Source organism: Crinia signifera, chromosome 4 (assembly GCF_055691185.1).
Source record: "Crinia signifera chromosome 4, ASM5569118v1, whole genome shotgun sequence".
NCBI lineage: Eukaryota > Metazoa > Chordata > Amphibia > Anura > Myobatrachidae > Crinia > Crinia signifera.
The window spans coordinates 317,829,130-317,852,965 of NC_139220.1; the positions used below are offsets into that span (position 1 = coordinate 317,829,130).

Consider the following 23,836-nt stretch of genomic DNA (forward strand, 5'->3'; position numbering starts at 1 on the left):
TTTTCATTTGCACAGCCCAGTTGTATCAAAATTGGTGAAACCCCTGGGGGTTTGAAATGTACACTATACCCCTAGATGAATTCCCTGAGGGGTGTAGTTTGCAAAATGGGGTCACTTGTGGGGGGGTTCCACTGTATTGGTGCTTCGGGGGTCTTGCTAATGCGACATAGCACCCACCAACATTCCACCAGAATCTGAGCTGCAAAATCCAAAAATCACTCCTTCCCTTCTGAGTCCTGCCATGCACCCAAATGGTATTTTTTGGTCACATGTGAGGCATTGCCGTACTCGGGAGAAATTGGGGCACAGATTTTGGGGTGCTTTGTCTCCTTCATTCCTTGTGAAAATGAAAAATTTTGAGCCAGAACTGCATTTTTGTGTAAAAAATGTAATTTTTCATTTGCACAGCCCAGTTGTATCAAAATTGGTGAAACCCCTGGGGGTTTGAAATGTACACTATACCCCTAGATGAATTCCCTCAGGGGTGTAGTTTGCAAAATGGGGTCACTTGTGGGGGGGTTCCACTGTATTGGTGCTTCGGGGGTCTTGCTAATGCGACATAGCACCCACCAACATTCCACCAGAATCTGAGCTGCAAAATCCAAAAATCACTCCTTCCCTTCTGAGTCCTGCCATGCACCCAAATGGTATTTTTTGGTCACATGTGAGGCATTGCCGTACTTGGGAGAAATTGGGGCACAGATTTTGGGGTGCTTTGTCTCCTTCATTCCTTGTGAAAATGAAAAATTTTGAGCCAGAACTGCATTTTTGTGTAAAAAATGTAATTTTTCATTTGCACAGCCCAGTTGTATCAAAATTGGTGAAACCCCTGGGGGTTTGAAATGTACACTATACCCCTAGATGAATTCCCTCAGGGGTGTAGTTTGCAAAATGGGGTCACTTGTGGGGGGGTTCCACTGTATTGGTGCTTCGGGGGTCTTGCTAATGCGACATAGCACCCACCAACATTCCACCAGAATCTGAGCTGCAAAATCCAAAAATCACTCCTTCCCTTCTGAGTCCTGCCATGCACCCAAATGGTATTTTTTGGTCACATGTGAGGCATTGCCGTACTTGGGAGAAATTGGGGCACAGATTTTGGGGTGCTTTGTCTCCTTCATTCCTTGTGAAAATGAAAAATTTGGAGCCAGAACTGCATTTTTGTGTAAAAAAAATAATTTTTCATTTTCACTGCCCAGTTGTACCACAATTGGTGAAACCCCTGGGGGTTTGAAATGTACACTATACCCCTAGATGAATTCCCTGAGGGGTGTAGTTTGCAAAATGGGGTCACTTGTGGGGGGTTCCTAACTTTTAGCATCTTATGGTGCCTAGAAACCTACATGGTGCCTAAAAAATAATCTCATAAAAAGGAGGCTCCAAAATCAAGTAGGTGCTCATTCTATTATGAAGCCTGTGGTTTGGTCAACGTGCACACTAGGGCCACATATAGGATATTTATGAAAACAAAAGAATTGGGGGAATCAATTTTTAGTCACATTTCTCTAGTAAAATCTACTGTGTTCCTTAGAACAATGTATTAAAATTGCAAATCTGCAAAAAAAATGAAATTTTGAAATTTCACCTACACTTTGTTTTAATTCCTGTGAAACACCTAAAGGGTTAACAAACTTCCAAAATGCTGTTTTGAATACTGTGAGGGGTGCAGTTTTTGAAATGGCATCATTTATGGGGGTGTCTCACATACAAGTCCCTCAAAGTCACATCAGAACTGAACTGGTCCCTAAAAAAATCAGTGTTTGAAATTTTCTTGAAAACTTGAGAATTTGCTATTCATATTTTAAGCCTCCTAGTGTCCAAAAAAATTAAAAGGAGGCTGAAATAATGATGGAAACATAAAGTAGACATATGGTCTATGTTAGTTATTAACTATTTTGAGTGGTATGATTATTTGTCTCACAAGCAGAAAATTTAACATTTTGAAAATTGCTAAATTTTCCAATTTTTAACGACATTTTGGTATTTTTCACAAAAAAACACAGACTGTATCGACCCAAATTTACCACTAACTTGAAGTACAATGTGTCACAAGAAAACAATCTCAAAATCACTGGGATAAGTAAAAGCAAAAAAAAGTTATCCCCACTTAAGTGATACATGTCAGATTTGAAAAAAAGGGCTCTGTCAGGAAGGCAAAAACATGCTGCGTCAGGAAGGGGTTAAAGAGATCCGTAAGGCTCTAGAAAAACATTGGGACATTTTGAAGATGGATCCGCTCTTGGATCAGATTTTACCTCAGAAACCTAATATTATATACAAAAACGCGAAAAACCTTAAAGACTTGTTAGCCCCTAGTATGCTACCAGTAAAAGAAATAAAACCAAATGGCATGTGGAGGCAATCAAAAGGCTTTTTTAAATGTAATAAATGTAACATTTGTAAGTTTGCCCATCCAGAGTCTAGAAGTTTTAAAAATTGGGATGGATCAACAAGCTATCAGTCTAAACATTTGACCAATTGCAATTCAAGCTGGGTTATATATATGTTAGAGTGTCCGTGTAATAAAAAATATGTAGGGAAGACTAAGCGTCAGTTAAAAATAAGAATGCAAGAACACGTGAGAAGCATTAAAAATTAAACTAGAGACACACACGATACCCCGACACTTTGGTAAATTTCATAATCATAGAGTAGAGGATTTCAAATTCAAAGTTCTGGAACAAGTGAATCTGGGCCCCAGAGGAGGGGACAGAGAGAATCTTCTATCTAGAAGAGAAATGTACTGGATTTATGCACTGGACACTTTAACTCCGAAAGGCCTGAATGATAATTATGAAATTGCTCCATTTCTTTAGAGAAAAATTATTTTTAAAACCCTTTTTTAACGTATTTATATGTATATTTTTAATATGTCTCATCTATATTCTGTCTTTGTTGTCGAGCAGTAGTCGTTCTTCTTTTTATTATGTTTTTAAGTGATCTATTGAAATGCATGAGACACTTTATAATACAAGCACTTTATATGTGAAACACTCCTAGAAGTAAGGGCAGGTCCTCCAGTAACAAAAATGGAGGATTTGCGGTCTTTTCACTTTGCTCTTTCTGTCTATGGTGCGGAGTGTGGGAGGGTCAGCACTGTGTCTGGACTGATAAACCAGATATTTATCTGATAAGATTAGATATGATAAATAACCCAAACCAAATTTATTTACTTTATTACCTTTAAATATAACGGCAACGCTGAAATGATTGCACACCCACACAACCTTGTTATAAAAGGTATGACAATGCTTTACTTAAAGAATAGCTTCATTACAGATACTTGCAAATGCAGACTAACACAAGAAACATAAAATTGATTAGCTAATACTTAAAGAGTAATTCTAAATCAAATCAAAATGGATGCCTTTCAAGGACAGTGATCAGCCATGATTAAACCTCCTTCATAGTTACCTCCAGCCCCCTGTGCTTCCTTGTTCTTTCTCAACTGCCTTCCCCCTCCTTCTATCACTCTGATATTTAAACCTTTATCACATTAATTAATTAATTACTCATAAGCATTGAGTCTTATTGGAAAGCTCTGCTTTCAATCATGATGTCATAATTAACCCAACACCCAACTTCAGTGGCCTTGTGGGTCTACGCATGTGTGGCCTTGTTCCAATCTTATTCAGTATGTGGAGACTAGATTCCTGTCCTTGCTACATTATACTGTCAACATCACATTCTTAAGCTTCTAAACCCAAAACAATATTCTATAAGAAATCACTTATTTCAGCAGTATTCTGACTCCACACGCCATCTTGTAACGAGATATGCAAGTCATGCCTCACAAAATGGCTGCTGCTTCTAACATATAATAACTGTTTAGCGCAAAGGGAAGGCCTCATACGCAGTGAATAGTACATTGTGCAACAAGCTAAAATCATCTGCAGCAATAATAACAATATTTGAGAAAACAGAGTATAACAAAAGTATATAATTATTGATGCGTTATTTCAGTTTTAACAGTCCATCCTCTGAACTTCTCCAAAGAAAGTTCATATCTCTTGCAAACGCATCATTTGTTTCTCTCTTAATACATCGGAAAACCTTCTTGAAGCATTTCACTAGTATACAGAAAAATCAATAATATTATCTTGGCAAAAACATCAAACTTCTTAAAGCATATATAACATTGACTTATGCGAACCAGTTATTGGGGTTCAACCAAATAAACCAACTGTAGGGAATCACATCACTCACACCTGTTCAATAAACTAATTTGTTCAACCCAAATAATTTAATTCAACTTTCCTTTTAATGTCATCAGTTTAGTATTTGTGATGCTTGTACCATATTTTAATTATATTCACAAATTCAAATACAATTTTATAAACTTGGGATAATGTAAATAAGTGTGTTTCTTTAATATACCATGTGTTACTTTCAAATCTTCATGTTGAATCACCACTGTATTAATTAGTAAAAGTAAAATTTATTACAATAGATCTTGTTTGAAACCATTTAGAAACCTTATGTTTGTAAATATAATATAATCCTTGTGGTAATGTCCATATCTTAAGAGACAGTATGTTTGAGAAAACATCATAAGAAACAATTCAATGAGTACTCTTTTTTATCTAGATTTTATACTAGCACACCCAACTCTGTCACATAACTACATGTTTTGTTGTACTCCAAAATATCTCCTGTTATTACACTCTTTACCAATTTTAAACCTAGGGAGAGTCAGTAACCTTATAAGATTCACTTGTGTAAATCCTACATAGAAAATGAAGTGTTGTTTGATTTGACTGCAAATATAAGTAGCCATTAACCCAACATTACCGGAGTGATACCGTAGATGACAATATAACCAACAATCAGTTTACCTTATTGTTCTTTCTATCAGCTCATGATGAGCGTCTTAAAGAAGAAATGTCAGTTTGCATATAGATATTATGTTTGCACCATTGTTACCATCCTTACTTAGAATGCCTCTTCTTTACTGATACCTTACTAGATGTATTCTATCAATGGTTCTGGTGTGGATGTTCTCAGTTACTTTTATGTTATTAATCATATATTTATTTTAAACCTTCTAATTAGTTTAACATATTGGCTATCAGTATTTTATTACCATCCTCTGATGCATACCGAAACCTGGGAGCATCAGTAGTATGATGTATATGTGTGTCTGTTATGATTATTACTATACTTGTGGGATTAGAATTAAAAGCAGAAGTAGAATACACCACCATGACTCTAGTAATACCTCTTTGATAACTATACACACTGTCCTTGCCAGCAACCAATCCCTGGTAACCCTCATTCACTATAAAAATATGAAAACTTAAAAAAACAAAAATGACTTCTTCAGTTAGTTAGTGTATGGGAAACTTGGTCACTCATGGGGATCATTGTTTTACACCTTGTCCACAACCCGCAGGGACACCACTAAGGGTATCCCCCGATTCCGTGGACCTCTTCTTGCCCACAACCCGCAGGGACACCACTAAGGATGCCCCCCGATTCCGTGGACCTTGTCTTGGTCTGTGTGGGGGCCCTGGACAGGCCCATCATCAAATAAGTTTATTAAGTTAGAATCACAGTCACAATTTTTATCTGCATCAGTTTCTATTTCTTTCAACTGATATCACCACCAGGTCGGAAACCTTCTTGCAGTGAGACGCATTAATTCAATTGGTTTGTTTCACAGGGACGGGTCTTGCCTTTGATCTACGAGACATTTAATTGTAAGAATTTTCTCACCATTGCATAGTCTCCAGGCTGGACCTTATAACAACATCCCTTCATAAGCTTGTTTGCTTTTCTGGCAAAGTATTTAGATGATGTGAGAATTAGAGTGCCAAGTCTGCTGCTGGATGTTGAATAGGGATTGATGGTCTCCCAAAAAAATATATATATCAATTAAAATAATGATCTTATAAGGGGACAGGTTCAGTGGCTGCTGAGGAGTAGTGTGAATGTCATACAAAACCGAAGACAAAACTTCAAGTCAACTCATGGTAATTTCCACACCCACCCTAAATAATGTGTTCTCAATGTGCATGTGTTAACATGTTCAATTTTGACTAAAACCTTTTAGTGTGTGGTGAGTGCAACCACATTTTCATACCTATATATTGACTTATTCCTTAGAATACCTTTCCTGTCAAAATATGTACCTCTATGATTTTTTTTTTTAATTTTTTTTTAATACCATATACCTTATGTGATAACATATCTGAACACAAATTTCTTAATAAATTTCTTTGCTGTAAAGGATGCTGTACATGGGACAGCTGGGATGTTCCTTATAATCAAGATAACATATCAGATACCATTTAAATATAATGACAATTTTAAATGCATATAAATTTCCCAAAAAATATTTTTAACCTTAGGAATGGACCAGTGGTAGGAGAAATGTTTGATGGTTCTATAGGAATAATTTTCCTTAGTTCATTCTTCTGCAGATGCGTTTGGGCCTCTGCATAAGATGAAATCAACATACATGCCCTCTCTCTCCTTACATGGGTCATCCCATGGGCAGCTTCCGCATATGCCAGGAGGAGGGGTTTGGGGAGCTACTGATCTGCCCCCACCATCTTTACATAGGCCATTAGCCTTTTGACTGTATCCATTCATCATCCATTGGCACATTCCTTTTAAATACACAACTCTTGATGTTTTATGAGATTCTGCTGGTCAATTGTAAAAACATTAAATTGTATAGTGGTGTGATTCACAACAGTGGCCATCTTATTTGTTACCAAGTGCAACAAGATCACTTTCTAACATGTGAGCTTGACACTTAACAACTACTGCCTTTGCAGGGAGTTGCACAGCCTCAATTAGCTCCTTTACTTGCTGTGATATTAGCGTATTATATCACAGCAAAATCACGATGGAAAATGAGGATCTCTAAATCCAATACTACCGCATATCCCGTATATGGCCATCCTGAGTCTCCTTTTTGGTGACAACTACAATCTTTGTAGATGGTAGTGGCATGTCAGAGATATCAGGTCTAATTGGAGAAATTTTGCTTTAAATATTCCTCACAATCATGTTCTAAATCCTGCCTCTCATCCATCCTCTGGGACTCCCGGGTCCCACCAGGTAGCAGAGTAGCAGGATTTAGCGTACCACACCTGACAATGGTCAGGTCATGTGGCGCTGGGAGCAAAAGTTCCCAACGAGAGAACCATGCACTGGAAATGTGTCTTGTCCGTGAAGAGTTCAGTAAGAAAAGATGTAGAATTAGAGACACATAATGTGCGGTGTTCTGTCATTTCTATACAAAGGCTGCAGCAGCCGCCACAGTCCTTAAACATGTTGGTAAAGCAGATGCCACTTGGTCAAGTGCACAACTGTAGAACCTGATGGGTCTATATGAACCCCCATGTATATGTGTTCAAACTCCCAAGGCCGCTGCTTGTTGTTCATTACAGTAAAGACAGGTATATGATAAATCTAATATATCCAGTGCTGTGGCTTCTGTCAGTGCGTGTATCAGAGCCTCAAATGAAGCAATTATGTCAGTATATTGTACTTTGTCAGCTCTGTGTCAGTTAGATTTAGTAGTAGTAATAGAAAAGGTGTCAGTAAGAGAATCCTGTAAAGAATTTAAACACATCATTAGATCATAAACATATTGAATCAGCATTGTGGTAGCAATCATGCAACTCATTGTGGGACATAGTGGGGCTGTCCATAAAACTTTGGCTTAATTAAGTCCACGTATATTGGACTGTGCTGTAAATAAATGTAGTAAGTACTGACTATCTGCTATTTGATAGTAAGAGATATGCAGATCATGAATCAATGATTAGATGACTGTAATACTTCCATAATTTACACAAAAAAAAAAATAATCAGAATAATCGCATTGGGTAGATAACCTACAATAATAGAGTGTTGCAAATACTATGGGTATTAAATAGTATGCGTTGTTGTAAAATTTGAAAAAAAAAACTATTTCTTGTGGTCCATAGATGTTTAGAAACTTGTGACATGATTAGTAATGAAAAACTCATCAAAATCCTCTAACCCCGTGAGGGTCCTCATATCGGTCAGTGCCTTCTGACAGCATGGATTCCTGTTAATAATACACAATTTCTTCCAAACCACTCTGAGAAAAAAATAATCATTAAATCATTACAAATATTTGAGAGAATATCATGATTAGTTGTGCAGCAAATGTGATTACTAATAACAATACCCAGTTGTGCTGCACCTAATTGTGACCTCCATTCCTTATTTGTGGGCTCATATGCATGACCAATGGATCTAGTAAAGTGGCAACATGCAATCAGATAAATCAGTAAGCATAAAAATGCAACTCAATATGCATCTTATAATAATCACTATAAAATCTGTATTTTTAAATAAGGGCTCTAATAAGGATTCTGCAGAGGTACATGCAGACTCAATATTTTTTCTAAATAATTTCTAGTGGCTCAGTAATAATAATAATAATAATATTTTTTTAAAACACTTGCTTTTTCTGTGCAAAATGAAATGCATCAATTTGTAAATTAATCTTTTCTCTGGAATGGTCACACCTCTATTGGCTGGGATTTAATTAAAATAAAACAAGCAAAAGCAATAGCATTATTAAGCTCAGACATCATATTAGCATTTGTCTTTTGGAAAAAAAATGGCAGTTTTTAAACAGATGTTGACAAAACAACATTATCACTTGAGGGAAGCAGAGGGGAGGGGGCTGGAGGTCATCCTTGGGTATGGCTGATCACTGTCCCATACAGAACATTGCAATAACTTTAATCTATTCATTGTGCTTTTTCAAAAGGGTAAACAATATCTTCAATTCTAAAATCTTTCATGTCCTTGTTATGGAAAACAGTTCTGTGACACTCCTTGGATATTTCACATTATTTAGGAATAAAACTTTACTCTCTTATCAATCTCATTAACCATTTCCTGCCTTTAATCTCCTACAGAGTTATTTCTGATGTTACTCTCACCTCATCACTGGAAAAAAACTTCTTCCCTTCTGCTTTTTCAAAAATAAACAAAAAATTTCAAAATTATTCTTTTTTTTCCCCATTTTTTTCTTTTTCTCCCTAAGGCTCTAAAAAACATATCACCTCTCCTCACTTCTCACTGAACAGAATTAACCCCTCAGTGGGACAGTACAATCTTTCCAAACATATGTGGGTTAGTGGGATATACTATCTCAATTCTTGAAGCTTTCACCACCTGTCACCAGACCATTGCGCGTTCACTCTCATCAAATAATCATTACCTCACAGGTGCATCATCATCGCCAATTCCAACTAACTATGACCAGCATAGTATTTTCTATACCTTCTCACTTGCTCACACTAGTCACATACTCAGAACTTTCTGTGATCCCATACAAATGCTTAAAAAGGTGTTACCTCTTTCAAAGACAAAAATGTAAATAAAATAAATGAAAAATTTCCCAAAAAAACCTAACCTAGCGTTATATGTCACCCAAATGTTATCATACCTACGCTGCGTTATATGTCACCCAAATGTTATCATACCTACGCTTTCCACGCTGCGTTATGTGTCACCCAATGTTATCACACCTACGCTTCCACGTGTCCCACCCCCACCCTGTCTTCTTTTATTATGTTTCCCCATATATTCTACCTTGTACGTAGGTGGCAGATACCCCCTGTGAATCTCGCTACCGGTCAGCACGCTCACAGGAAAAAAAATCGACTCATCAAATCAGAAAAAAAAAATTATATGCAATATGTCATTCTTTGTTACCATATCTGCACATTGTCTAAGTGATCATTACACGATTAGATCACTATCTCCCCTGGTTATCTAGCTAACTGTGGCCACAGTATTAACCCCTTAAGATACTCTATCAATTTAGTACCCTCCCCCTTTCAAAACAAACAAAATTAAATTAACAGAAATCAAAAAACAAAACAAAAATTGGCTTAAAGAAAACCCCACAGCCTTGAGTCAGTTATCACTGATTACCTTCCATTCATAAGAATAAAAATAAACCCAGGATTTATCTGCGCATTACTCAAGGTATATCTGATTCAATATATGTATCCAGATCAAACAAATAGGCAATAGAAATTGCCAACAGAAAACACAGTCTAATATGTCAATATGAACCTTTAAGAATAGATGTTATATTGGACTTATATCTCATCGATATATATATATCACTTTTCTTATCCAAAATGTATTACTCATTAAATGAAAAAAAACATTGAATTCACATGATCATTTCCTGTTTCTTCACCTAACATGGACAACTCCTTATCTCGCATTACATCAACTGAATCCATCACTTTAGAGTTTCCAACTCACAGCTGCTTTGTTTAATAAACCAAAAAAAATTAAATCAAAAACCCATAGCAGAAAAACATCAGTCCTACATTACGGACTTCATCTCCGCAAGACAAGAGATGAAACAAACTTTACAATGAGATAAACTCGATCTTTCTTTCTTTGTTATAAACAATATTCCAATTAACTTTATTTATTCTGGTGGTAAAAATGAACTGTTACTTGGCTTACAATATTAGCGTCTACTCCTTTAAACTCTGTATTTTAACGGACCTCTGTCTATGGATATAAAGAAATTAGCTCAAACTGTTATTGTAATCCGACTGCTTGCTAGCTCTAACAATGCAGCGTATATTTAATTATTTATTAACATTTTCTTATATAAACCATATACAGTAGAAAATCTGAGGGTTTCCAAACAATACAGATTATGGATAAATCATGCATTCCATTTCTTCCACATGTTGCTGGCCAGACAACCAGAAAGAAACGTAAATGCACAATCTCCTCTACCTATCTCTAATCACCAAATTATAAGCACGGGAAAACCTACAACAAATATATGCAACTTCTTTAAAATTTATAGATTGGACAAACAAAGAAACTCTAATTATCAAAACAACCGCTACAGATTAGTTACTTCAGCAATATCCTCAGCAGACAATATACACCAAACAATCCAACCGCGGTCAAAAAATAAAAACAAACAAAAAAATACTGTCATTTAAAGAATATATTTTTTTAAAAAGTAGAAAATTTATTGCCAGCATAACCTTTATATCAATATGCTTGCTATAGTCTGCATGCTTTGCAAATAAACTAAAGAAATACTCTTCCTGACCCAAGCAATGTTGTTTACAACTTCTTGCCAAGTTTCTCGCTGCTCTCCTTATCTATTCTCTGACACAGAGAAGAAATGGGCGATGCGGGGGGGGGGGGTTTAGCAAGCTGACAGTCTGCAAAATGCAGCATTGTCTTTCCATGCCTTAAATTACGATCTATTTGTTTTATAATTAAAGAGCGAATCTGCTTCAAGTAATTGTGGATTACCATACCTTAACAGATGTTTGAGAAGATTAGGGTACACAAATGCACCGACTTTAAAAAAATTTCTACACTTTTTTTTTTTTTTTTTCAATAGCTAATTTTTTTTTCAAACTTTGATCTTCTCAATAACTGATAAAATATGGACACCAACCATCATTGAATCTCGCTGGGGCCTCCAACTGATAAACCAGATATTTATCTGATAAGATTAGATATGATAAATAACCCAAACCAAATTTATTTACTTTATTACCTTTAAATATAACGGCAACGCTGAAATGATTGCACACCCACACAACCTTGTTATAAAAGGTATGACAATGCTTTACTTAAAGAATAGCTTCATTACAGATACTTGCAAATGCAGACTAACACAAGAAACATAAAATTGATTAGCTAATACTTAAAGAGTAATTCTAAATCAAATCAAAATGGATGCCTTTCAAGGACAGTGATCAGCCATGATTAAACCTCCTTCATAGTTACCTCCAGCCCCCTGTGCTTCCTTGTTCTTTCTCAACTGCCTTCCCCCTCCTTCTATCACTCTGATATTTAAACCTTTATCACATTAATTAATTAATTACTCATAAGCATTGAGTCTTATTGGAAAGCTCTGCTTTCAATCATGATGTCATAATTAACCCAACACCCAACTTCAGTGGCCTTGTGGGTCTACGCATGTGTGGCCTTGTTCCAATCTTATTCAGTATGTGGAGACTAGATTCCTGTCCTTGCTACATTATACTGTCAACATCACATTCTTAAGCTTCTAAACCCAAAACAATATTCTATAAGAAATCACTTATTTCAGCAGTATTCTGACTCCACACGCCATCTTGTAACGAGATATGCAAGTCATGCCTCACAAAATGGCTGCTGCTTCTAACATATAATAACTGTTTAGCGCAAAGGGAAGGCCTCATACGCAGTGAATAGTACATTGTGCAACAAGCTAAAATCATCTGCAGCAATAATAACAATATTTGAGAAAACAGAGTATAACAAAAGTATATAATTATTGATGCGTTATTTCAGTTTTAACAGGACATTAAATCCCTCTCCAGTACCGTGGATAGCATTTGCATGTGGAGAGGATTGCAAATAAACCCATACTTTGTGTGGTGCAAACATCGGAGCTACACAGCAGTAATGGCTGTGCGCTCCACATAAATAACTGTGCGTTCCACAGCTGTTATAGTGGTGGTATGGTAATATGTCAAAGATGTCTGTGCGTGTCATGGACCAGGAAGTAGTAGCGGTACGTCTCACAGCCGTCCTGCTGATTCTACGAAGTGACCTAAGATGTCCGTGCGCGTCACGGACAAGGAAGTTTAGGCGGAAGTGATCACGATGTGCCGAACCCGGAAGTAGAGCTCCCGGAACCGTATTTTCGGCACAGGGGGCCCTTCTTAGCGTAATTAAGAGTACTATAAATATAGGAATAGGACATGGTATAATTTATGCTCCTGAGGAAGTCCAGGTGAAATACTGAAGGACGAAACGCGTTGAGCAGAGGGTGGGATGCAGCAGACACCCTGTTGATATATGCTTTGGTCGGAAGCATTCCAGATAAGCCTCATTTGTTTATTACATTGTACGGGCATTTGTGTTTTATTTTTCAATTTAAATCTGTATATTACAATATTATGCAAGGATCTCTATTTCTGTATTTATCTCCTTCCTTTGTTATACACCGTTTGACTGGAGAGAAGGAGACTTGCTGACGAACTCTGGGGATTACTCACACAAGCTTAATACGAAGTGGTTGGAAACCACTATACATGGTACACCTTTTGAATTTGAGTGATAAATACAGATGGTGGAGGTGTAGTGTATACACCACTCTAAATACTACACTAGGAGGCGCTTTTTTCACCCTATATTTTACACATATATATATATATATATATATATATATATATATATATATAGTAACCTTCGGATGTGCGGCACTCGGAAATAACGTGATGAACACAGGATAATCAGCAACGTTTCAGTTTAATTAAAAACTGTTTTCAAGCCAATTTGTAAATGAAAAATCTTACCTAAATACCAAAGTATGCCGCCTCGCCCGACGAAGGAGCCCGCCTCTGGAGCGCGTTGTACGTCGGCGTCGCAGCCGCCACTGCCGATGACGTCACCCCGTCAGCCCGGCTTCCCTGTCTAGCGCGGTGATCCAGTTGCTAAGCAACTGGACGCTGCAAGTGAAAGAAAAACATATGAAAAAGAGAACATATAACCATACAAAAACCATAATAGTGCTTAAAACAAAATACAAGCACTCACAAATTGAGCAATCAAAAAATTGACAGTAGCAAAGAATTTTCAATCCAAATATTACTAAATAGCAGCAATAAAGTATAGAATATTATTATAAGAAGCAACCATACGAGATCTGTTCATTTAGGCCCCTCGGCTGGATAGTATCAAGTCGTGCAATCCAGCGACTCTCACACTGAATAAGTTTGAGGGATCTGTTCCCTCCTCTAATTGAATATGGGATAGTGTCTATGATACGATATCTCAAACTGTTCAGAGGGTGATTGAATGCGGCAAAGTGGCGAGCCACCGGTTTGTCACTTGTCCCAGTTAATAACGCTTGGCGGATATCAGATCGGTGTGCCGCCATTCGTCCTTTGAACTTCTGTTCCGTTTTACCGATATAAACCAAGCCACAAGGGCACAATATCTGATATACCACGTAGGAGGAGTCACAATTGAATTGATGTCGGATTTTGTAAGTGTATCCGGAATGTGGATGTTGAAAGGTGTCGCCTGTCAACATGAATTGACAGGCCACACAACCACATTTACTGCACCCCAGACGTGGTGGAGGAAGGAAAGACTTGAATTCTTTTGGGCTTCTGAGTTTAGCCACATCAGTTTTAACAAGCCATGATCTGAGATTGCGGCCTCGCGAATAGCAGGGCATAACCCTGCTGTTGGATAATCCTAAACTAGGGTCGGAGGTGACGATTGGCCAATGTTTTTTTACTGCAGATTGAACTTTATTAGATTCATTATTGTATTTATTGACCCAAGGAATAACGTTGTTAGGTTGTTTGTCTTTATTTGAGGATGTCAATAGTTTGTGACGGTCTAATTCCAGGACCTTCTTTTTGGCTTCTTGTAGCAGTCTTGGTGAATAGCCCCGCGATGACAGTCTGTCAATCAAAGCGTCTATCTGTGAGACAGCCATTGATTTATCGCTATTAATACGTCGAATGCGTACCATCTGTGAGAACGGCAGTCCTCGGATTAACGATGGGGGGTGGCAGCTAGAAGCTTGCAACAATAAGTTGCGGTCCGTTGGTTTTGTGAAGACTGTGGTGTTTAACACTCCATTTTGAATACTAACTTTGACATCCAAAAAGTTCATTGCAGATTGGTCCATAGAATAGGTGAACTCTATGGGACCTCCTTGGTCGTGGTACTCCTTGAGGAGTTGTTCAAACGCAATTTTTGGGCCTTGCCAGATCATGAAGAGATCATCAATAAATCTGCTAAACAATACTGTGTATTGTGCTGCAATAGAGTTATTGTACAGTAACTCCTCTTCAATCATATACATCACGATATTTGCATAGCACGGAGCTGCGCTGGAACCCATAGCACAGCCCCGTGCCTGCAGGAAGAACTTGTCATCGTATACGAAAAAATTGTTAAACAGTATCAATCTAAACAACTTGATGATTATATTAATTTGACCTCCTGTAAATTTACTTTTGGTCAGCAAGAACTTCTTTACAGCCTCCAACCCAAATTCATGGGGAATGAAGGTGTATAGACTGACCACATCAATTCCAATGAGCCAGCTTTCTTGTGGTATGGTATCCACATCAATTAATCTTTGTAGAAACTGTCCAGTGTCTCTCAGGTAGCTCGGTTCTGCAGAGATGAGTGGTTGAAGGAGGGAGTCCAACAGGGTGGCAACAGGTTGAAATAAGGATCCTGTAGCCGCAATTATAGGCCTACCAGGCGGGTTAGAACTGTCCTTATGTATTTTCGGAATGGTGTAATATAAGGGAACAACTGGAAATGCTGGTACCAGTGCAGATGGTGGAGGTGTAGTGTATACACCACTCTAAATACTACACTAGGAGGCGCTTTTTTCACCCTATATTTTACACATATATATATATATATATATATATATATATATATATATATATATATATATATATATATATACACATACTAGGTGATTCATCGCGCCCTACGGGCGCTCTTCACACCGTCGTAAAAATTGTGATTGTGAAAAAATAAAAAAATATATAAGGGTGATAGATGTGATATAGTATAATACAATACAATGCAATAATTATATTCTAATGTGATGTGACTTTATTATTATGATGAGTTCTATGAACTTATTGTTTCTTATAAAAATCTAACAGACAATAAACAAATAAATAAATACTAATGTGTTCCTGTGACTTATAGTGGTGTTGTGATTTCTTATTTTCGTGTCATTTGTGGTGAAATACAGTGCTGTCAGTGTTAATTGTGGTTGTGTGTGTTTTAGAATTATCATGAAATAAAAATGATTAGTTTTTCTATTGTACTATATTATCATGGTGACAAGCTGTTATTATGGTGATTATATATGAGTCATTATGCCCATAAGATCATAGATCGTGTGTTATTGTTATTCTATGTATTTTTGTACATGTCATTTATGTGATCCCTAAGTTTAATATCTCTCAATAGGATGGCCAATATATGTTCTTGTATTGTTCTGTGTTTTAATACACCCAAACTTTTTGCTGTATATCTTGATGCAGCCCTGTTGGGTTTCATAGTGTGGGAGTAGTTCTCTAAAAGTAAAAATTAGGACAATAACAGATGTTAAGAGGGTTATGTGAGTCCTATATTTATTCCTGATTGAGGCTTGGAGGGAAAAATTTGAATTTTTAAACTGAAGAAGGAGGAGAGAGGCACACAAAATTTTTATATTGATTATCTGACTGCTATATTAGGATAAATCTGGGAGATGTAGGGGGGAGGATAGGTCCCCTGATGTATAGTATAGTATTATGATCGTTATTTTGTAACAAACATATTCTATGTTGTTGTTGGAACAGTCAAAGGGCAGTATTCAATGTAAAATGCTGCACACTCGCTGTGTTCCGGAGGGCTGGCTGACACTCGCTCTCCCAGTATTCAATGTCGGAGGGGCTCGTTGCCCCTCGCGGCGAATCTTAACCCCTGCAGCGGACGAGCGTCTGCTGCAGGGAGCCGTGGCATGGTGGCAGGCAGGAAGATTGAAGTCTCCCTGCCTGCCCCAGAACGTATGTGGAGGGGAGGAGGGCTCCCCGGGACCCAGGCAGCACAAGCTGCCCCCCCAGAGCCAGCAGGGGACCGGGTATATTCACTACACCCGATCGTGCATATGTAATGATCGGGTGCAGTGAATATATGAATATCTAATGAGCGTCTCTCGGCTCCGGCCCCCTGCTGGCTGTAATGTGTAAAAAAAATATATATATATATTTTTTAAATTAAATATATATTCATGAATAAAAATAGCATGCCCCTTCACAGAATAAAATTCCTGATTTTTTGACACCAAAATTTATTTTAAAAGTTCACATTCCACTTCTCCATGAAAAGATGGAGAATTGCTACATGGCGAGACACGGCGAAAATCACTTAGAAAGACGGCGAAAATATCACATTGAATAGGGTGGTTCACTTTTTGAGACCAAAATTCTCCGTCCAACGCGAAAAAAGCACAAATTCGCCATAAAACACTGCAAATTTTTATCATTGAATACTGCCCTTAGACTCATAGAAAGGAAGAGAATTGGTTGTATTCATTCATCCCAAAAGGTTCTGTACTGTTCATCAAAAAGATCCATCTTGATTCCCTTTTGAGTAGTTCGTTCATTAGGTATCCTCCTCTGATACCCAACTGGACCCTTTCCAGTCCATGGATTTGAAGTCCTTTGGGGTCGCTGTTATGCTACATTTACCTGCCACTATTAGGGGAGTACCAAAGGGGGAATTTCTACGAACTAGAAGGAATTGCTCAGAAACGGCATTCTTTCAAAAAAGATCAGAAGAACTCACAGACAGACTAAAAGCAAGAGGCTATAGTCAAAAACTTATCAAAAAAGGATACAGAACAGCTTACCAACAAAATAGGGAGACCCTCATATCTCCTAAAAAAAAGTAAGAAAAACTATGATAAAGTGAGATTCGTGGGCACATTCTGTCAAGAATGGAAAGAAATTCAAAATATTTTACAGAAACACTGGGATGTCCTGACTACAGATTACAATCTAAAGGAGATATTAGGCAATCAAGTGCAGACAAGTTGGAGAAAATCTCCCAGCCTGAAAGACATTCTGTTGCACAGTCACTTCGCACAAGCACAAAGAAAAGAAACATCAGGGATGCTATAAATGTGATGATTGCAACACGTGCAAATATGTCACACAAACGAAAGAGGTGAAAGACAGATTTGGGAATATACACAAAATATTTGACTTCATAAACTGCAAAACCACAGGGGTGATATATTGCATTTAATGCCCGTGTGGAATGAAATATGTAGGACTTACCAGCCGACAAATGAGAACGAGACTGATGGAGCACATCAGGGGCATTAAAAATGCAGAGAAGGATCGTAACAACTTCAAAACCCTAACTAGTGTCTCTAGACACTTTTATAGAATGCATAACAGCGACCCCAAAGGACTTCAAATCCATGGTCTGGAAAGGGTCCAGTTGGGTATCAGAGGAGGAGACCTAATGAACGAACTACTCAAAAGGGAATCAAGATGGATCTTTTTGATGAACAGTACAGAACCTTTTGGGATGAATGAATACAACCAATTCTCTTTCTTTCTATGAGTCTAAGACTGTTCCAACAACAACATAGAATATGTTTGTTACAAAATAATGATCATAATACTATACTATACATTAGGGGACCTATCCTCTCCCCTACATCTCCCAGATTTATCCTAATATAACAGTCAGATAATCAATATAAAAATGTTGTGTGCCTCTCTCCTCCTTCTTCAGTTTAAAAATTCACATTTTTCCCTCCAAGCCTCAATCAGGAATAAATATAGGACTCACATAACCCTCTTAAAATGTGTTATTGTCCTACTTTTTACTTTTAGAGAACCACTCCCACACTATGAAACCCAACAGTATAGTAGGGTGTTTTGAGTCAGCGGCTCCCCACTGGCGGAGGTTACGACACAGGAAAACAGGAGGCTGGGTAGTGATAGGGGTGTGTGGGCATAAGGGGGACTAAAGAGGAGGGTGGGGGACTGTGCAGCTTCTGCCAGTGGGTGAGGGTCCAGCATGGCAGCACAGGAGTATAGAACCATGTCCCTGAGTCAGAGTCTCCTCCTACTGGGTGGGAGTTAGGGTGCATGAGAGCAGGAGGCTGGGCTATGAGGCATGATAGGGGTATGTGGGCAACACAGCGTCAGTGACTCGCCAGTGGTGGAAGTTACGGTTCAGGAGAGCAGGAAGCTGGGTAGTGATAGGGGTGTGTTAGCGGGGGGTGCTGCAAATCGTGGGAGGGGGGCCGGGGGGGGGATGTGTGGTGTGAATTGCGGGAGGGGGGGTCGCGGGGCGGATGGTCCACGAATCGCGGGAGGGGTGTGTCGCAGGGGAAGTGCCGCGAATCGCGGGAAGGGGGGGTGCGGGGGGTGGTGGTGCCGCAAATAGCGGGAGGGGGAGTCGCAGGGGGGGGGATTGGCGCGAATCGCGCGGGGGGGGTGACGCGAATCGTGGAAGGGACGCCGCGAATCGCAAGTTTTTTCCTCAAACGCGGGGGGGGGGGTCGCGGGGGGTGCCGCGAATCGTGAGAGGTCGCGGAGGGTGCCGCGAATCGCGGGGGGGGCGCTCACCTGGTGGCTGTGGAGTAGCAGTGTCTCTGCTGGGCAGCATGGGGAGTCAGAGGGTGTCTGGCACTGTGGACTCACTGGGCTGGTTCTCAGTCACTATGTGAGTGTGTATGGGCGGAGTCAGAGGCTCCACCCAGCGTTATAGACACACTCACACATTTTGAGTGACAGATGTTGCCAAATATATAAGATATATATATATAATCTATATCTTTATCTCTATATATCTATATCTATATATACACCCCCCACCCCGACATTCTATAGACCCCCCACTCCCACATTATATACACCCCCACTCCCCCACATTATATACACACCCCACTCCCCCACATTATATACACACCGCACTCCCACATTATATACACCCCCACCCCCACATTATATAAAACCCCACTCCCCCAGTATACACAGCACTCACCTGGCTGTGTTTCTCCAAGCTGGAAGGTGCAGGGACCCAGTAGTGTGGTGGGGGAGGCAGCTCACCACAGGCCCAGAGTCAGAACTTCAGTAGCAGGAAGAGCAGGGAGTGCTGGCCTCACGGAGCTCAGACAGTGTGGTGGGCGGGGCCAGCCTCCGGGAAGCAGCAGAGCTCTGGCTGTCAGCTCTGCTCCTTCCGATGCCTTGGCAGCAGTGGTGTAGCACGGTGCCCGGAGCAAAGGCATGTTTTATGCCCCCCCCCCCCGATTTGTAGTAGGCGGGGCTCTTGGGGGGGCGCAGCCTAACAATATACCACACACCATAATGCCCATTGCACAATTTAGCAAACTTTATTATACCCGTTACACATAAAGCCACAGATGGGGTGTGGGTTGGTGAGTGAGGGTTGAGAGAAAGAGAGGTGGCAGGTCGGAGAGAGTAAGGAGAGAGGAGACAGCTGTGTAGGGGGGGCAGCAGGGAAGAGAGAGGGTGACTGAGTGGGTGGGAGAACAGGAGAGAGAAAAGGGGATGGGAAGAGAGCGAAAAAGAGGAAAGATGGTGTGGGGGAGAGGTGAGAACAGGGTGAGGTGCCAGGGGGCGAATAAGTAAGGTGATGAAGAAGAGGTGAAAGGGGGTTAGGTGAGAGGGGGTGAGGCAACAGGGGAGTGATAGGGAGGGTGAGATGCTTGGTTGGGTAAAGGGGTGAGGTGATGGGGGATGGGGGGGGGGGTGAGGTGACCAGGGGTTACTTGAGAGGGGGTGAGACAACAGGGGGCAATAGAGAGGGTGAGGTGATGGAGGGGCTGTGATAAGGGGCAAGAGGGAGTGAGATAATTGGGATGAAGTGACAGGGGAACAGAGTATGGGAGGCAAGTCTTCTCACCAGCATCTGTGGGTCTCCTGGTCCTCAGCACCAGCCACTGCTCAGCTACTGGTCCGTCCACTTGCCTCATTATCCCCTGCTCTCCAGTGCCAGCCCGCCGCTTGACTGGGAGGATCCGCTGCTCTGTTCAGGACGGGGGGGGGGGTGTCAGGCAGCGCTGCCCGCACTGTGGATGCGCTGCGGCTGCACTCTTAGCAGAGCTGCCCACGCTGTGGCTTCACTGAGTGGGGTCGGGCAGCGCTGCCGCTGCACTCCTAGGAGCAGGGGCAAACGCAGGGTTTTCATGGGTGGGTTTCTGTACATGCAAATAACTATAGATACACAAATACCCACAAACAAACACATACCATAGATACACACATCATGTACACACACATAGCATACACACATTATGTACACATACATACATAATACATACATACACACACACACCATGTACATACACATACATAACCTACATACACACACATGATACATACCTACACACATACCATCCATTATTTACACACACAAACACACATATAGCATACATACATCATGTACACACATACCTTACATACACATAATGTACACACATACATTATGTACACACATAGCATACATACACACACATGTACACAAAAGACACATGCATGCATATAGTACATACATCAGGAAAACACACACATCATGTACACACACATACCATACATACACACATACTGTACCATACATACACATGCACAATATGTAAACATAGCATACACCCTCCACCCTCAAACAAACATCAGGACCAACCCCTGGCTCCCCCCAGCATAAACCATCCTGGCCTTGGTCAGATAAAAGTACAGGCAGCTGTTTCTCCCCTCTCCTGGCTTGCTTGCTCTCTCACAGAGCACAGCCACGGATCAGTGAGCAGTGAGCACTGCCTGGGAGGAACTATACAGTAAATACAGGCTGCCTCTGTAAACAGCACCCCCTACCTCCAGCCAGCCCAGCAGCAACCTGTTACTCAATCAATGCAACAAGACGCAGCTCCCGGGGCTGTGTTTTCTGCCCGCGCGAGTGAGAAGGGGGGTGATGGGCGGCTATGTGGCTTCACTGAATGGCGTCGGGCAGCGCTGCCGCTGCACTCATAGGTGAGGGGGGGTGGAGAGTCGGCCAGCGCTGCCCGCGCTGTGGCTTTAGTGAGTGGTGTCGGGAAGTGCAGGGAGGGAGCGGGCTGCACGGCTCCGGCACCATTTGATGTCTCTGCGCCTGGAGCTCGTGCTCCGCCGGCTCCACCCTCCCTACGCCTCTGCTTGGCAGTCACACAGCACATGATTTCCTATCAGCGGCAGCACTACAGCAGCTCAGCCATTGCAGAACCCTGCGGCGCGGTGGCTGGCTGTGAACCCCAACCCCTCCATTTCCCAGAGGAGCACATGCGCACTCTAAAATTCTGTGGAGGGGTCCCAAAAACAGGGGAGAAAGGGGGGTTTGTGGGGCAGCAGAAGGCTCCTGCAAAGCCGGGAGGGTAGGCAAGCCCGTGTATATTTTATATATATATATATATAATATATATATATATATATATAGCGTGCGTCTGGCTGAGGTGGCACAACCAAACCAGCATAATAAAACAACAATAAATCGGTGCCCTCCAAAATGAGGATCCACTGGCGTGGTCCCCAACATGTACTGACGATGGTGGATGGCGGCACTCTACAAGAGATGAATGAATACCCAGCCCTCAGGCTATGGTAACCATCTGCTTTTTTTATCAAGGCAAAAAATACAGAGAACAATACAAACATGTAACAAGCTTACCTACATAGTATCCCTCTAGGTTCCGTTCATGCTTCCCGGCCTGGGGCGCCTGCTGATGACGCCATCCCGCTCGGCGCATGTCGGGCAGCTTGGAGGGAGCCGTGACACCTGACCACCACAGCCAATCCAGGAAATCCTGGTTGCTGTGGTAACCTACAACAAAATATGCAATAATGACACAGTGAACATTGAAAACGTAATAGTGCGGAAAACTTTCTGTGATAAAATCATCTCTTGTCGAGTGCCGCCATGCCCCATCATCAGTATATATATACCATGCCTCCCAACTGTCACTATTACAGCGGGACAGTCCCGATTTCGGGTCCTGTCCCGCTGTCCCACCCGCGGCAGGCATTGTCCCGCTGCGGGGGGTGGCAGTTGGGAGACCCCCCAATCTAATAGAAAAGACGCTGTGCTGTGTTTCATACAGCGTCTATTCTCGTATGAAAATGAGGTCGCGGCTAATTAGCATAAGCCGCACCCTCATTTGCATACGCACCGCCCCCTTTTCGGACGCTGAGTGTCCCTATTTCGTTTAATCAGAAGTTGGGAGGTATGATATACACTACCTAGTGCAGTATGACACAACACATTTACAGACACAAGGAGATTTAAATAAAGAAAATTTTATATATATATATATATATATATATATATTTTTTATATATAAAATTTTCTTTATTGAAATCTCATTGTGTCAGTAAATGTAATATTTGTCACATTGCACTAGTTAGAATACTTTAGCTTTTGTCCTATCTGTAATGCTGCTACACTGGTTTATGGCTTGCTGTGCTCTGTGATGTTATTACAGTTTTGGAACATCTGGGCACCCGTAGTTGTAGTACAGAGATGACTACAGGATGACGTCAGAGAGGTGGTGTCACGTGACAAGGAAGTCCCCCTGGTGTCTGCAGACGGAGCTGGCCGGACTCCATTCCGAATACACACATCACAGGCTGAGGTATATAATCTGTGTATTATTGTATTTCCTGTGTGATCTCTGCACCCTGCACTCACCAATCACATTACACTGTATGGGAACTGCCTTAGGTCCTGAGGGAAATGGCATGGTGTATTAGTGTCTGTACTGGGCTGTGTGTGTATATATGGCATGGTGTAGTAATGTCTGTACTGGGCTGTGTGTGTATATATGGCATGGTGTAATAGTGTCTGTACTGGGCTGTGTGTTTGTACATATAGCATGGTGTAATAGTGCATGTACTGGGCTGTGTGTGTATATGGCATGGTGTAGTAGTGCATGTACTGGGCTGTGTGTGTATATATGGCATGGTGTAGTAGTTTCTGCACTGGGCTGTGTGTATATATGGCATGGTGTAATAGTGTCTGTACTGGGCTGTGTGTGTGTGTGTGTGTATATGGCATGGTGTAGTAGTGTCTGTACTGGGCTGTGTGTATATATGGCATGGTGTAGTAGTGTCTGTACTGGGCTGTGTGTATATATGGCATGGTGTAGTAGTGTCTGTACTGGGCTGTGTGTGTATATACAGTAGCATGGTGTAGTAGTGTCTGTACTGGGCTGGGCTGTGTATATATGGCATGGTGTAGTAGT

The 23,836-nt window shown here is 40.7% G+C and overlaps 1 protein-coding gene across 3 annotated transcripts in view; it reads left to right on the forward strand.

Annotated features, from left to right (window-relative positions):
* The window catches only part of LOC146075908 (uncharacterized), a 59,663-nt gene that overhangs the window by 24,374 nt on the left and 11,453 nt on the right, over positions 1-23,836 (forward strand). For all 3 annotated transcript variants that reach the window (XR_014473657.1, XR_014473656.1, XM_083185594.1), the window contains exon 2: positions 23,078-23,227. The gene's annotated coding sequence lies outside the window, so the exon portion shown is untranslated. The remainder of the gene's footprint in view (positions 1-23,077; positions 23,228-23,836) is intronic.